Source organism: Schistocerca cancellata, chromosome 1 (assembly GCF_023864275.1).
Source record: "Schistocerca cancellata isolate TAMUIC-IGC-003103 chromosome 1, iqSchCanc2.1, whole genome shotgun sequence".
Lineage (NCBI taxonomy): Eukaryota > Metazoa > Arthropoda > Insecta > Orthoptera > Acrididae > Schistocerca > Schistocerca cancellata.
The window spans coordinates 729,636,284-729,654,020 of NC_064626.1; the positions used below are offsets into that span (position 1 = coordinate 729,636,284).

The 17,737-nt window shown below is 43.0% G+C and overlaps 1 protein-coding gene across 1 annotated transcript in view; it reads left to right on the plus strand.

Annotated features, from left to right (window-relative positions):
- Window positions 1-599: 599 nt before the first annotated feature.
- Window positions 600-17,737, plus strand: part of LOC126185196 (adenomatous polyposis coli protein-like) — a 474,971-nt gene continuing 457,833 nt past the window's right edge. The window contains exon 1 of the mRNA XM_049928071.1: window positions 600-735. The gene's annotated coding sequence lies outside the window, so the exon portion shown is untranslated. The remainder of the gene's footprint in view (window positions 736-17,737) is intronic.

Below are 17,737 nucleotides of genomic sequence, written 5' to 3' on the forward strand. Positions count from 1 at the left end.
TGGAACAGGAAAGGGAGGTAATGACGGTGGCACGTAAAGTGCCCTCCGCCACACACCGTTGGGTGGCATGCGGAGTATAAATGCAGATGTAGATGTAGACCAGAGAGAGCTGCCATCTGTATGGCCCAATGAAGGTTGCACTCCGTGGGAAGCAGCACGTGGATGTTGAGGAGTTTTTTGACGCAACAAGACGTTGGCTCCGACGTCGATCAGTACAGTGGTACCGTCCAAGGATAAAGGCCCTCGAAGTAAGATGGGATAAGGCTGTCGTATTGGACGGATAGGTTTTTGTGCCCAAAAGAGTGGTGAATACCATGGTGTATAGGAATCCTGAGTAAAACCAACCTGCTTTGAGCAAAAAATTTGTCGCTTTACTTACTGAACGCCCCTCGTAATTACGTTCGCATTGTTTAAAGACAGCTTTATCGCCCATTAAGTCTAATCACTCTGTGTAGCACTAACGCGGTAATCTACGAGCCGCGCAGAGTAGCGGGTGGCTAGGTGCTGGTGCAGGCGTCGGCCACCGAGCGGCGCTGCCGTCGGGGCGGCTCGAGGCGCCGGCACAGTGGAGGGCCGCAGTGTCAGTGCGGTTGCGACTGGCAGCCGGGCGGCAACGGACGCAGCAGAGCGCGCGGGCTATGGGACGACACGCCGACGCCCCCGCCGCGCCGCCTCCTCGCCTCCTGCCGCCAGCGCCCGCCGCCGACTCGGGCACCCGTATCTAGCTGAGAACAGGTCAGTGGCGGCAGCACAGCCCTCGCGAGCTCCCGTCCACCGCTGACTGCACAATTCGCCGGCGTCGCACCCTCCGATGCAGTGAAACGACGACGAGCGTCGTACACCTCGTCGACGTGCTTCTGGTGCAGACTGTGTTGTTGTTTACGTTCTGACAAGATCTAGATCATTTCTGCTTAGATCTGTGAACCTTACATCCAGTCGTTTGCTTAAGTGGTGTATGTTACAGTTTGGACAGTCAAACTCAAGTGAGTAGGGCATAAACCCGAATCTCTCGCTCTTAAAAAATAAACCAACGTTCCCATTTTGTAATTTCTCTATGGTTCTTACAGCATTCTCCGCATCGAAATGAATGATGCCGCGAGTAGAAATTTGACGGGGGTGATAATGTGTCCCATTCTGAACGTGAATTTTCACGTAAATGCAAGTGTATACTGAATGTTCTACGCGCTACATCTGCTTAACACTGCCAAACATGAACACAGTGTAAATTATCACAGGTTAACAGATTGTTATTTGTGGTTTGTTGTCAATCTCCTTCTACAGCCACACTCAAAAACTCCACTTCAGTGCATTTTGGGGCCCAGCATCTGTCTACACTAACCACAAAACGCATTTAAATTGTTTGTGGCTTTTCTGCAGATAATTTTAAAGGTAAATTAACAATCACACAACTAGCAACTAACTGTGAATTTATTAACGTATTATTCCCATTCCTGAGAAAACTGATGTACTCTGGGAACTGTTGCGACTAGAACGTGCGGGTGTTGCAGCCAGAACAACTCAAAAAAACGTTCAAATCTGTGTGAAATCTTATGGGACTTAACTGCTAAGGTCATCAGTCCCTAAGCTTACACACTACTTAACCTAAATTATCCTAAGGACAAACACACACACCCATGCCCGAGGAAGGAATCGAACCTCCGCCGGTAGCAGCCGCACAGTCCATGACTGTAGCGCCCGAGACCGCTCGGCTAAACCCGCGCGACGCAGAACAACTATGTCACAAACGTCCAACTGCAGAACTTAGATTCTCCGATTCCTTTGAAGAGACCGCTTGCTTTGTGGATTGGATGACAGCGACAACGATGTCGCCAGAGTTGCGTCGTCAGAGTGACAGGAGCGACGGAGAGCTGTGAGAAGACGTGGCACCGGGGACCAAACATCGCGTGTGCTGTTCACTATGGAAGTTTGCTGCTTCTTTCTGTCATGACTTCCTGTGGCGTGAATCCCGCACATGTCGGCGTCAGCGTTTCTTTACATCGACCACTTGTCTCCGCCGTCTGCAGTCACAGTAGAACAACAACGTCGCAAGACGTTGTCCGTGTTGTCGTGTCAGTGTCCGTACTCCACATACACGCTCCCTTCGCACCGAACGGTTACGTTCCTGGTGTGATTACCGTACTGGTTCCCTTACCGTGCTGTCGGATTTTAAAGAACCAGGAATTGTTCCAGGCAGAGGAAACCCAGTAAATGGTACTCCGTATCGTATCTGCTGCTCTGCGCATAATTTGACATGGATAATTGTGCTTCTAGAAGTCACAGGAATTTTGTTTTGCCTCTCCCACGGTGAATTAGATGTCGCCCTTCCACAGAACACTTCTTACCTTAAACGACGCTGATGAGGCCTCTGAAACGGCTGGAGATCAGTAAATGGAATACCTTGCGTATGAGACACACATAGGATCATTGTAAATGGAATACCTTTCGTATGAGACACACATGGGATTATTCATAGTAGGTGAAGAGCCTGTTGATTTTAGTCTCTGACTGATGTTAATGTCAGAGCAATACAAATTTAATCTACAGTCGTGCATCACAATTTTTGACAAAGAATGTTCATGGGATTTTTTATTTGTGTTTGTTTTCGTCTCACGAAGTACGAATGACTATCTGATATAAGTTCCAAACATTCTCTTCCCATCCCCATTTCGTCCCTGGGAGTAAGGTTTTAGTTTCTTCTCTGTAAGAACAAATCTCTGCATCAGTTATTCGAGCCCTCGGAGGAAGCGTCGGATTCAAGACCAAATGAGCCTCAGTTTCGTAATAAGTGAGTCCTGTTGGATTATATAGTGGATTCCGTAGCGGTTGCAGCAGAATGGCAGCGCCGTTCCCATAGGTTGTGAGACATTAGTGAACGTTCGTGCAGGTTGATTCCATGATGATATAACAGACTTTCAGGGATGATGGAGAAGGATAAATGTATCAAAAAAGTCTAGCAATCATAGGCTCCAAAACGGGTACCTTAAAAGAGCTATAAGTACTTCATCTTCGATACTGTGAAATAAATCTCTTCTAATGTAACCTCTTTGCTTGCTTATTTTGGGAGGAGGCAGTGTGGCTCAATCCAAGAAAAAAATGTCAAGTAAACATGGGTTCTAAAGTGCATACCTTACTAGATATGAGTACTTATTTATTTTTTCACTACAGTGAAACACATCTCTTGTACTGGTCAAGTGCTCAGAGCTCTTAAGGTATGCATTTTAGAGCGCATGTGGACTTTATCTTTTTGATACATTTGCCATTCTTCATCATCCCTGAAAGGCTGTAACATCATTATGGAATCACCCTGTATAGCAGAACTGTTTTCGTATGAAAACAGCATAGCAGTATCTGTGTCACCTGTACGCGAGAAACGTTGCTCAGAACGAAAGCCTATTTACTATACTTGCGCTGCCTGTACTGGTATAATGCAAAAGCAACTGTTAGAGAAGACATAAAGAGTACACAGAGATGACTTGCGGCAAGGGGCATACGTTCTTGCTCGACTCGCCGGTAATTGTACAAACATGTTAACAGATCAGAAATGAGACCGTGAAGAAATTGAAAGAAATGTTTCAGAGTGAAATTACGGTTATTTTTCAGCTACGTACGTGTCGCACCCGTAGAGACTGTAAACACAAACGTAGACTTGGTTCAAATGGCTCTTAGCACTATGAGATTTAACTTCTGAGGTCATCAGTCCCCTAGAACTTAGAACTACTTAAACCTAACTAACCTAAGGACATCACACATACCCATGTCCGAGGCAGGATTCGAACCTGCGACCGTAGCGGTCGCGCGGTTGCAGACTGAAGCGCCTAGAACCGCTCGGCCACTCCGGCCGGCACAAACGTAGACTGTCCTCACAGATATACCTAGGGAGTCTTTCCTCCTACGCTCTTTGTTATCTCAACGGGAATAAAACAATACACAGAACTGCGAGAAGAGCATACCAGATTTGCAGGGTACCTTTATGGTGACATACGATATGAAAGCACGCATTCCGTGCTGCTCTGAGCGCTGTTTCATGCCACATCGGCTCTGAATAGCATCACCAGGACACCGAATATTCAACAAAAGTGACGGGTAATGAAACAAGGACACTTATCAAGTAAGAGTAGTATGATAGTCTTGAATACTCTGTGCGCCGGAATTTCTCTAGCTGAGGTCAGTGATCCATAGAACGCACGTGCGCCGTAAATTCTTTACGATCCAGAAACTTCACGTAAACTCCCCTTGTTATGCTTAATGAATATCTGAGGCGTTTCCGAGAAGAGCCGCCCAGTGCTGGAAGCGGCCAGAGATGCGTATCCCTCGGCGCCCGTTCGCAAACAAGCCGCGGGGCGGTAATTATCCGGCCAGCCGAAGCGGACGAAAAAAGGTGCGCGAAACTCCGGCACGGCTGGCGCGGAGGCGAGCGGAGCGGTGCGTGATGGGTATTAGCGGAGCACGGCGGGCCAGAGGTTAATGCCTGCCTGCCCTGGCCACTGCAGCTGCCGCGTCTGTAGGGGGCTGCCGCGCTGGACGTCTGAATCAGCACTTGCAGCACCCGACAAGGTTGACGCTGGAACCGAGCTGCGAGCTCAATGACGTTCTCCAGCAAAGACTTCTGGAGTAAAATGGAGACGGCATCATTAATTACCGGAGATGAGCGACTCAGAGGAGAACTTTCGAAGGGTTACAGTGCTAAACGGGCTACGCAACAAAATGTTTATTCAAAATAAATAGCCGGCCGTTGTGGCCGAGCGGTTCTAGGTGCTTCAGTCCGGAACCGCGCTGCTGCTACGGTCGCAGGTTCGAATCCTGCTTCGTGCGGTTCTAGGCGCTGCAGTCCGGAACCGCAGGACTGCTACGGTCGCAGGTTCGAATCCTGCCTCGGGCATGGATGTGTGTGATGTCCTTAGGGTAGTTAGGTTTAGGTAGTTCTAAGAGACTGATGACCTCAGATGTTAAGTCCCATAGTGCTTAGAGCCATTTGAACCATCAAAATAAACTTTATTCAAATAACAAGAACAGGAATATGCACTAACTACACTTTAACACTTGCTCACTGATTTTAGAAAAACGGTTGGTTCAGAAATATCAAATAAACACTGACTTTTCTAAATAAATTTGCACTCAGATGCTAAACGGGCTACGTCTACCAAACAATTTTTGTAATATTTCTACGTCTAGCAATCATTTTACTGTTCAATCTTGGCACAATTCACCATAAAATTTTTTGTCACTTCAAGCAGGTATTCCACCACACTTTTGAGGTACTTTTTTTCTGCGTATACAATCCTTTCGCACTAGTTGCCTCACTGAATGTGATCGTTCTGAAATCTTCACTTCGTCACAGTTTTTTTAAACGTTCTTAACAATTCCCAACGCTGCCAAACGTCTTTTTTATCTGAATTGCCCAAGATGTGTTGGTTTTAATCCACGAGGCAGAACTTATATTAACCATAGTTGTGTTAATGATCATTTCACTTGTTTGCTGAAAGTCCATAAAATAACTTTCGCCGCCTGGAGTGGCCGTGTGGTTTGAGGCGCCTTGTCGCGGATTGCGCGGCACCTCCCGACGGAGGTACGAGTCCTCCCTCGAGCATGAAAGCGTGTGTTGTTCTTAGCATAAGTTAGTTTAAGTAGTGTGTAAGTTTAGGGACTGATGACCTCAGCAGTTTAGTCCCTTAGTAATTCACACACATTTGAACAAACAACTGTCATTCGTCTGAACAACTTTAAACTGTTGTTATTCCGGGCTGCTGCTATGGTTTTCATTACATCATGAGGAACAAAACGCTTCCTCAGCTTTGCTCACGCTTACTTTTAGTGTTGCCGGTTTATCTGTTACTTGCCTTTGCTGAATTATTCATATTGTTTTCACTGTCCGTTGTACCATGAATGAATACGCGCAAGGGATAGGTCACAAAAGGGCAGGAGCAAGATGAAGTGTATTAGCTCTATGTTCCACTTAGTCAACTCGTGTAAAGCATTCTGCATTTACTCCATGTAGCATGAACAGTTCAATACCTCTCTTGCAATCTACTGGCCTTCGTACTACTTACATCAGCCATCATCAGAGGTAGCCCTTTTAACTTGAAAAAGCCCTTTTCACATACCAAGTAAAGGAGTAGGGAACAGAATTATGAAAAGCTGGTGCTTAGCCACTTCAGCATGATAACCCTTTATTTATCTTACTACAAACATGTAGAGTAGATTAGATTAAATTAGATAGTCTTTTTGTATGTTAACTAAGTAAGAAAGGGACAGATAGCTACTTAAGGCTGGCGACGTGCTTCAGAGATCATGTATCTAGACGTAACTTCGCTGCTATTGAAACTCCACTACGTACACTGAATTCGGTTTTCTTCCCACTTATTTTCTTATTATATCTTTCTGACAATACGTTGTGCCTGTCTTCTATGGCCTTTTGGAGGTTGTTTTCAGCGTTAACCAAATCTAAAAATTATCTCCAGAAGGCTATGGGAGGCGTGAACAAGGTATTTTCAGAAATATATGAAAACAAATAAGAAGGAGACAGAAATACTTCTGTTTAGTAGAGTTAGAATAGTAGAAAACTTTCGTGTGAATGAAGAGAATCTGAAGCAAGTCAATTGCTTTAAGAATCTGGGTAGCAGAACAACAAAGGCTGGTAAATCAAGCCAGGAGATTATCTGTAGAAATGCACACGTTAAAACAGAAGGATAAGCAACCACCATTGAAAAGTAATAGTTTAAACATCATGCAACAGTATGTAAAAACTTATGTTTGGAACGTTGCGTTATATGGCTTCGAAGGATGGACAGCAGGGGAATCTGAACGGGAAAATCTGCGTGCTTTTGAGGCATATTGTTGGAAGAGAGTCCTAAAGATTTCATGGGCAGAGAGAATGGCCAATGAAGAAATTCTCAACAACATTCTAAAGAAAATATCGTTGTGGAGGACTATCAAGGAACGCAGGGATCGATAGATTGAACACCTGCGCAGATATTGCTCAGTCACTGTGAAATTAATATAAGGGAAAGCGCCAGGAAAAAATGCACGAGGAAGACCAGGACTTCAGTACGTCAGACAAATAAAACTGGATCTGAAGCTGACGACTTATTCGGAACTGAAGAGACTAGCAGAAAAGAGGGAAAATGGAGAAAGGGAATTGCTGCCGACCAATTTGGTGATTGTGAATAAGACAAGAAGGAAGGGATAAGCTGTACTTAATTATGCTGGAAACAAGAGAAAACAGTTAAACGAGACTGACTCTTTGCTTACTGCACTAAAACGTAAGTAAGACTACAGTCTGACTTCACGATCTTTTAGTGTTTTCTCGGATAATAGGTAAAGAAAAATGAAACCTTTAAGAGGGGGCTTAAAACACTGACTAATTCACGTACTTACTATGAAACCTGTATTAAACCGTTGTTACAAGCTAATTAACTATTCCTTACGAAGTCACAAAATCTACCCGTCGTGTCTCGTCTGCCAATCTCCTCAATATAGAGTGTGAGCCGAGCTTTTAGTAAATATTCTGGTATGTTCAACATGCTATGTTACGGTCACGGTGTCAAAACAATAGGTCTCTCCGGGTTAAAAACGTCGGAGTGATGGGATTCTTCCGAACTTTAACTGGAATTTCAACAAAAGTATCTCGATTGAATGTTGCAGAGAAATGTACACTAAGAGAAATTCCGGGCTACTGTGTGTTGAACTGAGACTTTAACCCAAATCTTTGCCTTTCGCGAGCAATTCTTTTACCACCACAGCCATCCAAGTATCGGTTAGTAGCCCTCTCCCTCCCCCCCCTCCTCCCCCCCTCCCCCTCTCCCTCTCCTCCATCCAATCGCCCTGACTACGATCAAGTTCTTCTTCATTACTTGGAGAAATACAGCAACCAGCCACTTTTTATACGACTTTACTAATACCAAGATACATTTTCATCCATCTTCAGCTGCCATCCCATGTTTAGGTCGTCATCAATACTGTGTGTTTGTCGACCGCATTTTGAACGCTGCAGTTGCCTGTCAATCCATTTAGCTACTATGTTTCCCAAGTTTTATATTTACGTTTAATTAATAATTAGTTGCACTTAGTTTTACTCTGTAACTTATAGCTGCTTTCTTCACATTAACATACATAGTAAATACAATTTTAGCTTCACTGATTCATTGCGGCATCCGCCATGCGGACGACTTATGTGTTTGTTTGTCCTGGAAAAGACATATCTAATCAAGTTACAATTTTATTATGCACTGGGTAGTTGTGTTTATAGATTTAATATCGTCGACCATTGATTTCTTTCCGTTTCTAGCTGCACCAGTGTTAAGTCTATAAACGGAACTTACATCAGGAGTACATTTTCAACGTATAAGAAAACTGCAACTAGACTTCAGGTGTATTTCACGTTATAAACAAATATGTGTAGGGCACATGGGGAAGGCTGCGCTGCATCAGTGAAGGGGTGTGTGTGTGTGTGTGTGTGTGTGTGTGTGTGTGATCTGCATGCAAAGGGGAAATAAGGAAGTACAAGTTACAGAGTAAAAGTAGGTGCGCCTACCTATTAATTAAACATAAATACGCGACTCGGAAAAAGTGGGAGCGAAACGGATTGTTATTAAATTATTGTTAATTGAGGATGGGGAAACGCATATAGCTACACATAAAGTCTGGAACTTGAGTATGAAACAGCGACTCCAATGTCAATGAAACCGACAGCTGTCGGCCGGGAGAGTGGTGTGCTGACCACACATTTCTCGATACCGCTTCCAAAGACGCCGCTGGCTCAAATGGCTGTGAGGACTATGGGACTCAACTTCTACGGTCATTAGTCCCCTAGAATTTAGAACTAGTTAAACCTAACTAACCTAAGGACATCACACACATCCATGCCCGAGGCAGGATTCGAATCTGCGACCTTAGCGGTCTCGCGGTTCCAGACTGCAGCGCCTAGAACAGCACGGCCACTTCGGCCGGCAAAAAAGACGCCACTGGCAGAGGATGATACGGCGGTCGGTCGGTCCCAACTGGCCCATCAGAGCCACAACCCGGAGCTTTGCTTTGCCTCCAGAATACGAGAAACCGTTGCGTGGCTCCCAGTCTATCACAGAATCCGAATCATTATTACATTTTGCATTGATATCCATTATATTCTAACAATACGTGGAACGAGGTGGAACGGAAATTCTTCGAATATTTTCTCCGAATGACGTATCTTGATACTCGTTTCAGACAGGCTACACGAATCTGCGTATCTCTCCGTTCTAGACTAGCCATTTCACACGCTTTTTTATATACTGGGTGATTCTTCTTAACGTTTAAAAACCCCCGAAGAGAAATAGATGACGCTGAGACAAGTAATTTAGTATCAGACACATGGGGTCACAAATGTCGGGAAATAACCCAAAACGGATGAGAAATGTTGTATATGTGACGTCACCAGATGATGTACCTCTCCGCAAGTGCAACAAACAGTTGGGCTTGGGCGTCAAGGGATGATTGAACGGTGCGATACTTGCATTCGAGTAAATGGCGCAAATTCTAAACTCCTTTTGTAAATGTCATCTGTTGTAAACGGAGACGTTACAGAATTATTGTCCTTTTTTGTTTATAGACATTATTTAGTAAAGGAATCGAAGGTCGTTTACTGGTAACGACGCAAATCGGAAACTTATATTCATTTAGTTTGACGCAAAACGGTGGCTTTTTGTTGTACTGTACTTCGCAACAAACCAGCCGAGACCATGAGATCGAAGAATAAAATCATAAATCCTACCTCAATGTAAACACTAATTGTCTAAACCAATGAAAAAAATACTGCCAACCAGAAGCAATATCCGAACCCTGAGCACCACACATGATATGATCACACGTGCTCAGAGCCACACCGATGTGAACACTTGTCTTGGGTTGATATGGTCAGTGCGACAGGCCGATAGCTCAACCGCTGCACGTGAGGCGAGGTATGTCAACTGGTGAAGTCACATATCCGACATTTATCATTAACTTTTGAAGTAATTCCCAGCATCTGCGACCCCATAAGACTCATATTAAATTACTTGTCTCAGCATCATCCACGTCACTAAGGAGGTCTTTAAACGTTAATAAGAATCACTCTGTATAGGAAATCATTTGTACGAAATTAAAAACCTTCGCAGACCACTTCACTTCTTTCGTCTGCAAAAGGAATTTATAAATTTTCCACTGATATATTAGGTTAGGTTATTGCTCGTACTGACAAAATTGCGCAAAGCATTGTCTTAGGCAATTTTATTGTCGTCAGTGTTAGTAAGTTTCCGCCCGCGTTGTGCTATCTATTCCATTTTTTGTTGTATGTAGATAATATGTGCAATCTCTCAACGCCTCCGTTTAACATAGCAATATTAAAAACAAGCTTGAGTCCTGTAATGATTTTTGTAACCCTTTGTAGCGTCTTTACAGTTCGATGTCTTTCATCGTTACACGAATTAAATATTCATTTCTAACAAGCGTTGAGATATTCTGCTAGCATTGTTCCTGCAAACACTGGACAGCGACTAGCAGCACGTAACGTAGACTAGAGCACCATCGCGTCCTGGAAAGAAGAGAGTGCATAGCGCCCGCAGTATCAGCGTAAGGTATGCGCGTAGCGCCCTCGCTATTACCTCTGTCCGCACGAAGTGTGTCTTGAAAACGCCACTTTCTTTGCCTTCACGTACACTGAGGCACGCCACAATAAGAAAGTAGCTAACATGATTTCATAAGTGTTGGATCCAGGAAAGAAAACAGTAGAGAGAAACTGCAACAACCTGGCTACAATTATAGCAAGGAACATGAAAAACACGCAGTTCATGTATCCTAATTGTCTGCCAACACAGCAATTTCTGTACAGGAAAAGTAGTTCAAATATGAATGTCAGTTGTTCGTCAAAGGAAGAGGGAAGGGGCATATGTATGGGACTCTTGCTGTACTAAATTTCCTAATTCCAGTACAACAGCAATAAAAGTTTCGCTCACTTGCGGCTCCACTGTATTACATCACGTCCATCATTCTTGTGGCGTTCGCTGGGTTATTCAGTGGTTTGGTATGTAACTAATTTGTAAACGGAAGTGATAATCTTATTTTATTACATTGAGTAATTACTAAATAATTTTTCTCCCGGCTAAAGATTTGATCAAATTGCTAAGAACTCCAAGTTAACGTCGTGTTAAAGTGTTGTCTGTAAGTTGTGTAAGTGTCACTAAATCACAGTTCATACAACAGAATCTATACAACTATTGATTAAGATGGAAGCAGTTATCTTCTGCAAAATGATCATTAAAACCACCGAATATCAGCCGCGCACAACACTGAGATATGTTACCTGAAACAATATTCTTCGCAACTCGTGCGTAATTAATTTCGGCTCCATACATCAGCTAGAAAAGTTTCTTATAAGGATCGTGCTATGAGCACTGTTTTTAAAGAACCAATCTGATTCGAATCATTTTCATTAAAATGAGTTCGGGACCACCGGTGCACATTTATTTTTACACATTTGTATTACGTTCAGCATTTATGTCTGCAGAGTTGCGTAATTAGAATTTGCCGCTCTGATAATTGTTAAGATGGCGGCAGACAATTGATAGAGACTTTCTATTGTTAGACCAAATAAGTATTTTAACTAGAATGAGATTTTCACTCTGCAGCGGAGTGTGCGCTGATATGAAACTTCCTGGCAGATTAAAACTGTGTGCCCGACCGAGACTCTCCGCTGCAGAGTGAAAATCTCATTCTGGAAACATCCCCCAGGCTGTGGCTAAGCCATGTCTCCGCAATATCCTTTCTTTCAGGAGTGCTAGTTCTGCAAGTTTCGCAGGAGAGCTTCTGTAAAGTTTGGAAGGTAGGAGGCGAGGTACTGGCAGAAGTAAAGCTGTGAGTACCGGGCGTGAGTCGTGCTTCGGTAGCTCAGTTGGTAGAGCACGTGCACGCGAAAGGCAAAGGTCCCGAGTTGGAGTCTCGGTCGGGCACACAGTTTTAATCTGCCAGGAAGTTTCAAGTATTTTAACTGCTTATTAAACTTTACAGAAACTTTACTTTCGTATTGTGCAGTATTTAGACTTCATCAAGCAAACATTTGATTCGTTTCTTAGGAAAACACAGACAAAAACGCGATACAAATCGCTATCATCAATGGCTGCGCTCCTTGCAGCGGAAAGAAACAATTAACACAGATAATGCTTACTGAGAGAGGAATTACAGTTACAAATAATTATTCACTCATGTTTATAATAATAATGAACTCTATTTTCAAGTAATAATTAACAAATAATTACAATTTCTTAACAGACCTCAGATTGATATGCGTCTTGCGTGCTGAACCTACAAAAGCCAACCAACAAAAGGTAAAAACAAAGGAAGACAAACGCAGATCATAAAAGGAATTTACAATTATCATTGTCTTTGTATGATACACATCGATATGTCCAATCACATTTTTTCATATGTCGAATAGAAAATGTTTATAACTGTTACAGGCATAATTTCCTCTCGTCGCACTGTAGCCAAAAATTTATCACGTGGATGTTACATTCTCTTACGAAAGACGCCTACTACAGAAAGTGTCGCCACTCTCTCGAGACTACTGGGGTCAAGTGCGTGCATTTAAGAGCAATCACCTGCTGCGAATGTACTTGTGCTCGAGGTATACGTACGTCGAAATAAGGGAGCGGGGGAACACACAGTGAGACTGTCATACTTATCCCGAGAATCAACTAGTGTGCCACACCATCAAGTGACTGTCATAAGGTTTCGGAGGGAAAGCAAAAGGTTTCACCTCAGTTTTTAACAAAAGTATTCATTGCCCTTGAAACTTCCTGGCAGATTAAAACTGTGTGCCGTACCGAGACTCGAACTCGTGACCTTTGCCTTTCGCGTGCAGTGCTCTAACCATCTTTTTTTAAATTTTAGTTCAGTATCGTTCGTTGTGTTTGGTCGTAGCGGACGCCACATGACTTGCGTTGAAGTTCATTGTTGATCACTTCACTCAGTTTTTTTTATTACTGAGACCAGCCTGCTCTCTGACCGACCAGGCTGAGCTACCATGGCATGTCTGAGCTACCCAAGCACGACTCACGCCCCATCCTCACAGCTCTACTTGCGCCGGTACCTCGTCTCCTACCATCCAAATTCACCGAAGCTCTCCTGCGAAACTTGTAGAACTAGCGCTCCTCGAAGAACGGATATTCCGGAGACATGGGTTTCCCACAGCCTGGGGGATGTCTCCAGAATGAAATTTTCACTCTGCGGCAGTGTGTGCGCTGATATGAAGCTTCCTGGCAGATTAAAACTGTGAGGACGAGCTGTGAGTCGTGCTTGGCTAGCTCAGTCGGCGGACTTCCGTCCACACAAATCATGAGAAGTTCATAGCTGGCACGGTAGCTCAGCGTGTTGGGTCAGAGGGTCAGCTGCCCTCTGTAATTAAAAAAAAACTGAGTTAATGAATCAACGATAAACTTCAACAAGCTTCCTGGGACGCCTGCCCCGACCAAATACAATGACCAATAACGAACAAACTGAGGTCAACAAAAAAAAGTCGGTAGAGCACTTGCCCCGCGAAAGGCGAAGGTCCCGAATTGGAGTCTCGGTCCTGCACACAGTTTTAATCTGCGAGGATGTTTCATATCCGCGCACACTCCGCTGCAGAGTGAAAATTTTATTCTGGATTCATTGCACTTATTGGTGACTAACATGAAAAGAAAGTGAAGAGTGGATTTTAGCGGCGTGTCGACACAGTCTTCATGTTATTAGAGACGTAGCTCAATCAAGCATTGATGGGGCACAAAATTGGGCCAATCCTTTTTAAGGAACGATCTCAGCATTTTGCTCTAAAGGATTTACAGAGACCATGTATGTCCAGATCGAGACTTGAATAGCGCTTCTCTCGCATTCCAGTCGACAATACGTTGATATTGTTCACATGAACTTGACTTTATTGGCACAGTTACAGATCATAACAAGAGAAATACACAAAAAGTGTGTAAACATAACTTTAATTTCAAGCACAAGGTATTGTAAGTAATGCATATTGTCTTAAGTATCAGCAAGTCCTCGGCGGGTTAATGTGATTAGCTAGCTCCTGTTAAGCCCGAATTGCAAAAATTCATGAAAATATTCTACTAGACCTGCGGTTCCCAACGTGGCGGTAATTACCCCTAGAGGGGTGAAATTAAATTTTCTGAGCGAAAAAAAACGAAAAGGGTTTGATTGTGTGTCAGTCGTGGAAATATATTTTTGAAAAAGTTAATATTGGTTATATAAGTTATCAGTGATAACTTGTTCTCAATCGCAAGCATTAATGCGTGAAATTATGCGGTGGAGGATAGTCTCCCCACGTTCTCCGCCAACTACACACGTACTTTGTGCTTTCTACCAAACATCGCTGACCGTAAAAACGGCACATAGGGGCCTGTACATAACAAACGGAAGATATATGATGAAAATGTATTCTCCAAGTTGCATATATTTCATGCAACAGTCTCACTTCGAAACAGGTAAGTGAATTAATTGGTAGCATAGCACAACAGTAACTGCATAAAGGGTAGTATAATGCTGTATCACAGTATTATTATTCTTTCCTTTCTCAGACGTTATGTCTGATTAAAAACGGAAAGTGACGCGGACCTTGATCAAGCGTGACTTCCTTTTAACTGTACGGTATATGTTATATTACATTTAGGAACTTTCTGATAACTGAACATGTATCAATAATTACAGATTTCTGTAGTTGTATATATACGTTTGGATGTAGCTGTATTGCGTTGATGTACTGGTGGATATTGTGTGGTATGACTCCTGTAGTTGATAGTATAATTGGTACAATGTCAACTTTATCCTGATGCCACATGTCCTTGACTTCTTCAGCCAGTTGGATGCATTTTTCAATTTTTTCTCCTGTTTTCTTCTGTATATATTATTTCTTCTGTATATTATTATTATTATTATTATTATTATTATTATTACTATTATCATCGTGGATAGACTCAAAGCATGAACACCCTGAAGCATTCAGTTTCTGCCAGCGCAGAAGAAGAGTCCAACAAACAAAAGATTTACAAACAGTAAGTCTAGTGTACATATTTTAACTTGGTTGATTTGAAGTGGGCTTGTAGGTAAAGCAGCTGCCTCTAGGGAGAGAAGGAGTGCGAAAAAGCAAGTTCTGTAACAAGTGTCTACCCTTACTGTGGATAGTTAGCTTTCTTATCCGAGAAGGAGTTGTTGTAGCAGTCACGATGCATGGGGAACTGTCTGTGTGTAAAACACACAGACAAGAAATGTGGCACGCAAGATCTATAGATGTGAAATTAGATTTTTGAATATGATAATAGTTAAAATAAACACCGGGACTGAGTGGATTTGGAACATCTTTATGATCTGTAGTGATTCAGAAACACTCAAATACAAAAGAGGTTGTTAGACACAAGCAGTACCAATCGTCTCATTGGCTCATTAGTCGGCGGATTAATAAAACACAAAAACTAGCTATGATTTTTCTTTCGTCATTTTAGAAATAAAAGTGCTCAAAGAAAATTCTTTTTCATTCTAAAGTTTAATTAGACGGCATAATTGGTGATGGAGCAGACGAGGGAGGAGGGGGGGGGGGGATTACCCTAACATCTGATTGCGCTCAACGATAATCGCCTATGAAAGGATGGGAACCACTGTTAACTAGACCTTCTCCCACACTCTACTCCGTTTGGGTTGATTGTCTGCCTATGTTTCGCTAGCCATGCACTGTTTTCGCTGAATCGGAAGACGTTTAAGTTTTTCAGTTTGTATAGGTTGTTTTTACTTTGCATTTGTGATTTTGTAATTTCAAGGATTAGTTTTTTCCTCAGTCAAGCCGCTAAGAGATACCTGTTTGACGAAGATATAACTTTAAAAATGTAAAGTTCTTGTGATTCAAAATCTCTGCGATATTGTTCTTCACAAATCAAAATACACATAACAAGAAATCGGTGCTCTCATTAACGAAAAGAGGATTTTTTTTCTTTGTGCATGGATCCACAGTAGTCATAACATCAAAGAAAAAATTATTCAATAAAACACAGAAAAATGTTTTAATTTGATAAAGAGGGACATTATCTGGGTTAACATTTCAAAGGGTATGTGGGCCTTCTCTAACATGTCCATTGTGTTGTTTGATAGGTCAGAGGGCACTTCTCACACTGCAAATGTAAAGGTTAGTATGATACCAAAAATTTTTCTTGAGGCGATTTTCTCCGTGAAAGCGCTGCGCACGCGAAAAATCCTAATTTGCACCATGGTTTGCATACCTCGCTAGATTCCTGCTCTGCCTACAAATGATTGTGTCTCAGATTGGAGGGAGACAATAACAAATTGACATTAAAATCAAGGCTCTGAAAAAAAAAATTCGCAAATCGTCTCTCGCATCCTGTACCGACAAGCAAACAGACGTATTACTTCAGTATTAGTTTCAAGAAAGCCAGAACAGGTCATGGATATTTACAAGAGTCATTTGCCGCGAATTCTCGACACCATTTATCATTCACTACGAAACTACTCCTTAGCTCAGATCCAGGTATTAATTTACCCACTGAAAAGTAGTTCAACTGAAAAATAGTTTAGTTTCGTTTATATGGTATGTTGTTATTAGAGAAAATCGTCAGTTGCTTAGGCGCGTGGATCACGGCCTGTTGAACGTTATTTCGGTGACTAGTTGTGTCACGTGTCTTAAGTGTAAAAAGTATATTCTCACGTTTGGTTGTTGATGATAGTGAGACTAATAAGGGAAGAGGACGGTACCCAGCGCCGATACATAGACTGCAGCCCTCACAGATCACCAGGCCGGTCGTTACCCACAACATAACATCCGACGTACGGATCACAACATGACCTCCCTTCCTTGAGACACTGTTGAGGACTTTGGCTTCCAACCCAGGACATGGCTCTAAAGTCTGGCGCTCAATAACTTGACATCAACAACTTTCCTTCCCTTGCCTCCAAGACACTGGGGCGAAAAATGTCTTCAGCCACCTAGTTTCCAACCGGCTACAGTTTGCTACCATACAAGTGTGAGTTATCTAGGCAGTCTTCTAAAGGAACAGGACTCTAATCCTGTTATTTTTGGAATCTTTTCTGTAGAAACTGCTCCAAAACATCTGAGTGTAATGTGGTGTACGGCAGTTCGCATCGTTGCTGGGATTCCACGTTAAACGACAGTTCCTCTGCCTTCCTTCTGTTGTACGCCAAGGTGTCAAAAGTCATGAGATACCGCTGTGCGCAAATACAGATGGCGGCAATATTGCTTGCACAAAGTATACAAGGGCTGTGCGTTGGTGGAGCTGCCATTTGTACTCAGGTGATTAATGTCAAAACTTTAGGACGCGATTATGCCCGTACTACGGGAATTAAGACTATGAACGCGGAATGGTAGCTGGAGCTAGATGCATAGGACATTCAATTTCGGAAATCGTCAGTATTCCTAAATCTACAGTGTGAAGAGTGTGCCGAGAATATCTAATTTCAGGCATTACCCCTCACCACGGACAGCGCAGTGACCGACGGCCCCCTCTCAACGACCGGCAGCAGCGGCGTATGCGTAGAGTTGTCAGTGCTAACAGACAAGCAAAACTGCTTGAAATAATTGCAAAAATCGACTTGGGAGGTACGACTAACGTATCCGCTAAGACAGTGCAGTGAAACTCGGCGTTAATGGGCTATAGCAGCAGACGACCAGTGCGAGTGCCTTTGCTAACAGTGCGACATCGCCTGCAGCACCGTGACCTCA